This window comes from Cebus imitator, unplaced genomic scaffold (genome assembly GCF_001604975.1).
Source record: "Cebus imitator isolate Cc_AM_T3 unplaced genomic scaffold, Cebus_imitator-1.0 Scaffold363, whole genome shotgun sequence".
NCBI classification, from domain to species: domain Eukaryota; kingdom Metazoa; phylum Chordata; class Mammalia; order Primates; family Cebidae; genus Cebus; species Cebus imitator.
In genome coordinates, this window is record NW_016107678.1 from 1,553,140 (window position 1) to 1,562,536 (window position 9,397).

Consider the following 9,397-nt stretch of genomic DNA (forward strand, 5'->3'; position numbering starts at 1 on the left):
CCTGTGTGATACTGATTTAGGAACTCTGGAATGGGGCCTGAGCATGTGCAGGACTCTTAAGTTCCCTAGTGATACTGCAGATTCAGAGACTCCCCACCTTGAGACTCAGTGTTTTTCCCCCAATAAATGCTAGAGGTAGGAACTGAATCCAGATATGTCTGACTTTAAATATCAGGCTTTTTGCATTATCCCAAATAGATTTTAATGTACAGACTGAATTTAAATGGTCTGAATTTTATTTCACACTTAATTTGGTCTTTAAGGCTTACACATAAATGTATAAAATCAGGTCTAAGAAATTTACTTGGACTTCTAAAAACAGGGACTGAAACAAAATAAATCAACTTTTAGTCATCAGCTGCTCACTTTATAGATTCCACAGAACAATGTTATTAAAGCTAAAATTGACCTTAGGCTTAATGCTTTGAACTTTATTTTATAGATGACCAATTTGAAGACCAGAAAGTGGAAGTTTCCAAGATGCTTCCATCTTCCCTACTGGTCAAATATCCACATTTCAAGAAAGTTTAACTTCTTTCTTCCACCATGCTATAAAGCCTACCACTTTCTTGTGATAAGTGCAACAGTGGAAGTCTTTCTGTGACTTATATTACCAACCATATTTTACTTTATTGGTTTACAATTTTGTCTTCTCTTCTGTGTTAGACCCACCTGAAAGCAAGTATTACATTTACGTATCATTTGCATTCAGTTAGGAAATGCTTTTGAACTGAGAGGAATTTCATTTTATTCTTTGTTCTTTCTTCACCACTGCATCCATTTTACCAACTCAGTGGAGGAACTTAGTTTCCATACTGAGCTATAAGCAACCAACTTAGCTGTTTTCAGCTACCTCTTTAAGGTTTTCTTTTTTCCCACTGTGCTAATCATTTTGAACTTGAATAACTTCTTTGCTTACTCCCGAAATGTAATTATTAGTAAATATTTTTGCTTTGCTTACTCCTGAAAGTAAGCATCGGTAATTTTTTTTCTGTGTTCTAGTCTATTTAACAATTTTTAAATCAGCATTATTTTAGGATGATTGTTTTCCATAATATTTAAGGGATCAAAAAGTATTTTACATATATAAAATATGTATGAATATGTGTGGCTCTACATATATATATACATTTTATGAAAATCTTCTGTACCACTTCTCTTTCAAATACACCCAACTCCCATTTTCTTAATTAAAACATTAGTCAATTTTATTACGGACAAAATATAAATTGTTTTGAGAAAGGACAGTGACAGAGAGATTACAGACACAACCTGAAATTTTTATAATAATGGTCTTTTATTTCTTACTCAAATTAAAAAGAAATGTGACTTTTAAATCACACAGACTAGACAAAAGGAAATCGCCCACTACTGCAGTGAAGTCAGCAGAAAAGAAAATGCTGCCGTCACTTCTGTTTGAATGAATGCAAAAGTTGACATTAAAGACCAGCAAGAGAGATTGCAGGCGTGGTTGAGTCACAGGCCTCTGACATTGTTGACATCTCCTTCTTTGTAATATAGGGTCATACAATAGTTTAAAACCCCTTTCTCAAACAATGTGTAAACCAGAGGAGCCTTTATGACCCACATACTCAACACTTGCCTAGTGTTGATATTGAAAAATACAATGCCATTCATGAGAGAAAGGGTACAATAATATAATAATAATAACAGCAACCCTTCAATGGGTGCTTCTTGCATGATAAGCACTTTGCAAATATTTTCTAAATCTAGCCTTGAGAAAAGTCCTAAAAAGTAGACATAAGCACATCAATGTTACAGACTCAAAAAGCAGCTCAGAGAAGAGAGCTGATCTATGTGAAGTTATAGAACTAGAGTATGAGTCTAGACTCTTCGATTCCAAACCATACGATTTACTTAAATTGTTAACTACTTATTTAGAAGTACAAATAAACATCTATGTTTCAATGGGAAGCAGTAAATGTTTTTAAGAATGATATTTTAAAGAAATTAATTACTCTGCCAGATATACAGTTATTCTATTTTCCATCCAGTAGAAAACTCAATCAAAGCATTTCTGGGCATATCATACACTCAAAAATTAATCTAACAGATGGAATTTTTCTGTGATATATATTACATGACAAAGATGCCATTCTGAGAGACATCCCTACTAAAAAAAAAAAAAAAAAAAAAAAAAAAAAAAAAAAAAAAAAAAAAAAAAAAAAAAAAAAAAAAAAAACACTGAGAAGCAGACATATTAGGAGTGAAAGTGTCTATCTACTCCCTTGCAAGCCCTATCTTTCCAAAGCAAAAGATATCTGAATGAAACTTGGAACCAAAGCTCAACTTCAAATATAGATAACAGATCTTTGATGACCAAAGTTTATCTCTCGAATTATTTTTTTCACCCCAAACTTGAAAATCTTTCTTGATTTAGATATAGATCTCTTCTGGATTCTTCAACTTCAGGATGAAAACAGCTAAGTTGGTTGCTTACAACTCAGTCCAGAAACTAATTTCTACAGTGCAAAATTGCCTGAGTGTATGGCTGCATTCAGTCACAGTGAGGCAGAAAATGGTATACAACATTGTTATTAATTAGTGTCAACTGAGGATAGTGGACTGCACCAAGAGTGTTTAGAGCTGTAAGAAACCATGGTAGCAATTATTTATCCCAAAGCCCCTTTTTCACGGCTCCCAGGAAGGAGAAAAAAACAAAGACTTGTCTGACTTTGGAGCTAGAGGGAGGGGTTCAAGTTTGGGTTTTGCCATTTAGAAGCTGCTTGACCATGAAATACTTAACTAACCCGAACCTCTGTTGTTTCCTCTATAAAATAGAAGTAATAATTTCTACATTACAGCGTTGTTTGAAGGATAAGAGATATGTTATTTAAAATGCCTAGTCTATTATAGATGTTCAAAAGACCAAGAAATTTTGATTCAGAGAGTTTGTGGCTTATATAGTATTACACAATGGTGCTTAGCAGCAGAGCAGAAACCAGAGCCCAAGGCTGCCCACAAAGACAAGTGCTCCTAGTAAAACCTCATGTGAAATAAACGTAGGCTCTGCCTTCCCTCATTAGTGATGGTTAGTACCATCACTAATGGTAATAACATTAATATTTGTTTTTTATTTAGTACTTGTTTTAATCAGTCATCACAACGCTGACAAAGACATACCTGAGACTGAGTAACCTATAAAGGAAAGACGTTTAATAAACTTACAGGTCCACATGGCTGAGGAGGCCTCACAATCATGGTGGAAGGCGGAGGAAGAGTAAAGGCATGTCTTACATGGATGCAGGCAAGAGAACTTGTGCAGGGGAACTCCCGTTTATAAAACCATCAGATCTCATGAGGTTTCCCTAGTACCACAAGAACAGTATGGGGGAAACTGCCCCAATATCTCAATTATCTCCACCTGGCCCTGCCCTTGACACATGGGGATTATTACAATTCAAGGTGAGATTTGGTGGCGACATAGTCAAACCATATCACTTGTTATTTGTAGTTTTTTGTTGATGTTTTCATTTGTTTGTTGTTTTGCTATTTCTAGGCTAAAAGACAAATGAAATTAGAAGAGAGAGTGGTAAATGACCCTTGCAGTTACTGCACATACTTGTCTGAAATAAGAGCCCTGGCTTCTCCAAAGACGGAAAGACACAGGGTCAGAACTAATAGACGGACAGCTCCAGGACACAGTGAATGCCCTGTATGCCTGAAAGATGTGAGAATCCCATAGCAATTCACTTGGACATGCCTTCTGTGCAAAGTGCCTCTTCATCTGGGTCAATAGAGAAGTGACAGTGTAGAGTCAACCTCTTGTTAATGTGCCAAAAACCATCTTACAGCTGACAATAGGATTAAGAACTCTCAGAGAAACTCAGCCAGGTGAGTAAAGTGCCACCGCTTTGCTGAAGACTAGGCTAATCAGGAGCCTGGTTGTCCACAACACACAAAACCAAACCCCAGGACTCCTGAGCCAAGGTAACTACATCTGTGGATATCCATCCTATCTGACAATCAAGATTTGCATAACCATTCCAAAACTGTGCTTCTGCTTTAGTTTTAATTTTTAAATTTTTATTAAATATTGACTAGGTATAAAAGAATATTTAGAAAATACATGTGAATTATAAAGAAAAATTACGCAAATACATGTGTACTCAGTACCTAGTTTAAGCAAAAGGAAGCCCCCTCTCCTTTTCTGGAGGGCCTTCTCAAGTCCCTTCAATTCCTTCCTGCTCAGAGTGAAGCTCAATATTCTGAATGCATCATTCGTTTGCCCTTCTTCTAAGTTTTGTCACATATGTTTTATATACCTAAGATAGTATAGTTTCATTTTACATGGTTTTTGAATGATATATAAATAGAATAATGTTGTACAAAATTTTTCTATAAATTGCCTTTTTCCTCACATATGCTCCTCCTGAGCATCATTTGTTACTCAATAGCTAAAATTCTTTATTATTCACAATTCTCTAGTATTCTAGCATGTGAATGTACCATGATTTATTTATTCATTTTACTATTGAGCTTCTGAATGCCGTCAACTATTTATCCTGAACATTCTTAGCCATGTCTCCAGAAGCACAAGTCTCTTTCAAAGTCTCTCACATGAGGTTTGCCTTCAGAATCCACATCATTCCACATGCTCATCAGTACTTAAAATTATAAGCCCCTGTAAAATGGTATCTTCTTGATTTAATTTGCATTTCCATAATCACTAATGAGATTGAGCACATTTTTCTGTTTGTCATTCGTGATTTTTCTTTTGAGAAATATTTATGCATGTCTTTTATCCATTTTTCTCGAGTTTTCTTTTTGTTATTAAATTTACTGTGTTGAATTACAATCCTTTGCTTTTTGTATTGCAAATATTTCCTTTTCTGTTGTTTTGTGTTTCTTCTTGTTTTGAAACATGTTGATAAACACAGGTTTTTAATTTTAATGTAGTAAAATTCATCTATTATTCCCTTTGAGATTTGTACTTTTTGGGTCTTGTTTAAGAAACTTTTTTCTACCTTGAAGTTACAAATCTATTTTCCCATGTTATCTTGTAAAATTTTATAGTTTTGCCTTTTACATAAGTGTTTAACTTTCATACGGTTTCTAATTGCTTCAATACAATATTTAAAAGTCCTTATTTCTCCACTTATTTGCTGCACTAGCTTCAAGCAAAATTATACCTCCACATAAGTGTGGTTCTTTTGGGGGACGATTGCAATCAACTCCAGCAGTCATCATCTCTGTCTCTACACCAGTGCCACACTGTCTACTTTTCTATGACTTTTCTTTTATCTGAGACAAGTGCTTCCACCTCATACTTTCTTGGGGGTGTTTTTGCCCTTCCAGGACTTTTTCATTTATATATATATGTACACATACATTTTCATTTATATGCATATGTGTGTATATTATATATATATATATATATATATATATATCTGTATGTATGTATCAGCTCATCAAATTCCACCAGAGCACTTGATATTTATATTGGAACTACACTAACTTTATACATCAATTTTCAATGATGCTATAGATTCACCTATAGCTCAATTAGCCTTTCAATATTGTGTCTTTGTGTGTCACTTATTTAAATTTTGTATGAGGTCTACTAGTAGACTTTTACAATCTTTTCCATGAGATACTTGCTTATACTTTGTTATATTTATCCCAAAGTATTTCACATTCTGATGCTCTTTTAAGTGACATCATTTAAAATTACTTTTGAATAAAATTTTCTACGAACAGTGTATAAAAAGACAAATTGATTTTTTTAGAGCTACCTTTTGATTCAGCAATCTCACTACTAGGTGTATATGCAAGGAAATAAAATCACTATGTCAAAGAGACATCTGCACTCCCATGTTCATTGCAGCATCATTTACAATGGCCAAGGTATGTAATCAACTCTAATGTCCATCAACAGATAAATGAGGAAAATACAGTATTATACGCAATGAAATAATATTCAGCCTTAAATAAGAAGGAGACCCTATCATTTGTGAAAGCATAGAGGAAGCTGAAGGACATTATGTTAAACTATCTCATTTATATGTGATATTAAATTTGAAAAAGTTGAACTTGTAGAAGAGGATGAGGATTGGGAACAATAGGGAAATGACAGTCAAAGGGTACAAAGCCTCAGTTAGATAGGAATAAGTTCAAGAAATCTGTTGTACAACATGGTGACTACAGTTGGTACCAACATATTGTGTTCTTGAAAATTGCTAAGAAGGTAGATTTTAAGTGTTATCACCAAAAGAAAAGTATGGGAGGCAATGGATATGTTAATTAGCATCATTTACATATTCCACAATATATACATATTTTAAAAAACATGTTACATATGACAAATACATGCAATTTTGTTTGTCAGTAAATGTATTAGTCTGTTTTCACACTGCTCATAAAGACATAGCCAAGACTGGGAAGAAAAAGAGGTTTAATGGACTTACAGTTCCACATGGCTGGGGTGGCCTCACAATCATGGTGGAAGGCAAGGAGGAGCAAGTCATCTCTTACATGGATGGCAGCAGGCAGAGAAATAGAGGTTGTGCAGGGAAACTCCTGTTTGTTAAACCTATCAGATTTCATGAGACTTATTCACTGTCATGAGAACATCATGAGATTCACTGTCATGAGAACATCATGAGAAAGACCTATTCCCATGATTCAATTACCTCCCACCAGGTACCTCCCTTAACATGTGGGAATTCAAGATGAGATTTGGGTGGGGACATAGCCAAAGCATATCAGTAATTAAATATAAAATTGATTTGTATATCTAGATAAACTCTTATAATCTTAATAATTTGTGGATAGATTTTTTGTTTCTCCATAATCATGCCATCTCTGAATAATGACAGTTTTCTTTCTTTCTCAATCTTAATCCCTTTATTAATTTCTTCTGTCTTACTAAATTGACTACGACTTCCAGTATAATGTTAAATGTAAGTGGTCCTGATATTTTCTTTGAGGGAATATTTTTGAACTGTTCTTTTAATTTCCGTTGTAGCTATGTGACAATTAAGGGTTGCTGCGGTTGTTTTAGTCCTTTTTGTTACATACACTTTTTTCCCAGAAATGTGACCTATCAAAACTTTCAAATGTATTAGTATGAGGTTATTCATATTATTCTATTGTTTTTTAAAACCTCTTCTGTAATTGTCTCTTTTATTCATATTGTTTGCTTGTATATTCATTTCACTCTTTTTTATGATCACTCTTAACAAAGGTTTTTCAATTTCATTAGGTCATTTCAAGTGAATCTTTTGGCTTTGTTGTCTACTCTATTATATGTTTGCCTTCTATTACATTCTTTACATCATTTCCTTTTTTCCAGTACTTTCTTTGTGTTTACTTTATTATTCTTTTTTATCTTAAGTTAGCAGCTTAGGTCATTAGCTTTGAGGCTCTTCTTTCACAATACAAATAGTTAAGTTTCATTTTACTTAAATCCCCCAAATTAAATGCAACATAGTTTATTATTTCTCAGTTCAAGAAATTTTCCTATAATACTTTAACTTGTGAGTTATTTAGGAATATTTTCCAAACTTATTAAAATATAGGATTTTTTTAGTTGTATCTGTGAGGAATTGAGGGCACCTGTCAGCCATTGGTAATGGATCTTCAGCTTATATCACTCTCCCCAAGTAGGACCATATATTCCTTATTATTGCACTTCACTCAATTTCCAACTATAGTCCAGTGACCTCATTGCCGTGGAAATGAAGCATTGCTTTCAACACTACATTTCTTAACAGGGCCAGGCAACTTTCAGAGAGTCACATGTCCTCTTTCAGCAATTTCACTGCTTCCCACAGCTCAACAGCTGCCAGCAATGTGCTCCAACTGTCCTTCAAACTTAACCACCAGAAAACTCTGGACCACCTAACACCAAAAATATTGATCCTTGCTACTGTTTAGCCAACATTATTGTCTTCTCCCACTTACCAGATCATTCCCCATGGGAAAAAAGATCACCTAGGATGTCATCCAGGTTCTGCAAGGATAACTAAACATGAATCACAGGAAACAGCTGTGTGGGTTGTCCTATTTTTCTGGCTCCCAATTGTTTCTCTTTTATTCTCATTTTCTATGCCTACCCTAGTGCTTTATTTGGATCCCAAACTATCTTGAGTGCCAAGCCCACACAGGCTGGGACAAGCTTTACTTTTATTATTAACTGGAAACATAAAGAAAATCTACACTGAAGGAAAATTTTTCAAATTCAACTTTCCTATTCAAATATACTTATCTTTTTAAATTAACACAAAATTGTATATTTTTACCTTGTAAAACATGATATTTTGAAGCACATATACACTTTGGAATGGCTAAGTCTAGCTAACTAATAAATGCATTACTTCACAAGATTATCATTTTTGTGGTAAGAACAATAAACACTCAATTTTTAAAGAATGCATTATTAACTATAGTAATTATGTTGTACAATAGGCTTCTTGAATTTATTTCTCCTATCTAACTGTAATTACGTATCCTTCGACCAACCTCTCCACAATTTAACCACCCCATCAGGTTGAACTTCTGCCAAGCAACTAGAGGAACATTAAGTTTTGTTGTAAAGTTTGTCAGAGTGAGTAGTGGAAGTGGCTGAATTGAGGGCAAAGGGTTGAATATTTCTTATTTGAAATGCTTGGGACCAGAAATATATTGGACTTTAGATTTTTGTAGGTTTTGGAACAGTTCCATATACACAATGAAATTTCTTGGGGATGGAACACAAGTGTAAACATGCAATTTATTTGTGTCTCATATATACCTTATATACATAGACTCAAGTTAGCTTTATACAATATTTTAAATAATTTTGTACACGAAACAAAGTTTTCACTGAAATTTGACCGTAACCCATCACATGAGATCGAGTGTAGAATTTTCCACTTCTGGTGTCATAGTTGTGCTCAAAAAGTCTCAGATTTTGGAATATTTCAGATTTTGGATTCTCTAATTAGAAATTATGTATTATGAGCAGTAAATGGCTAGTTCAGTACTCACAGGGCTATGCGAGGATGCTCTGCTCTTTTTAAAATATAAAAACTCTATAAATTTAAGGTTTACAACATGCTATTTTAATATACTTAGTGAAATAATTATTAAGTCAAGAGAATTAACATATGCAGCATCTCACATATTAATTTTTTGGTTTTTATTTTTTCCCCCTGCTTGTTTTGTGGTGAAGGTACCTGAAATCTACTCTCTTAGTAAATTTTCAATTTACAATAAAACATTATTAACTATAATCATTATTCTATATATTAGACCTCTGGGCTCATTCTTCCCACGTGGTTGCAAATTTGTACCCTTTGATCATCTTTCAGTTTCCCTCAACCTTCAGCCCCTTGTAACCAGCATTCTACTCTCTACTTATATATTAACTTTTTTCTATTTCATATATAAATGA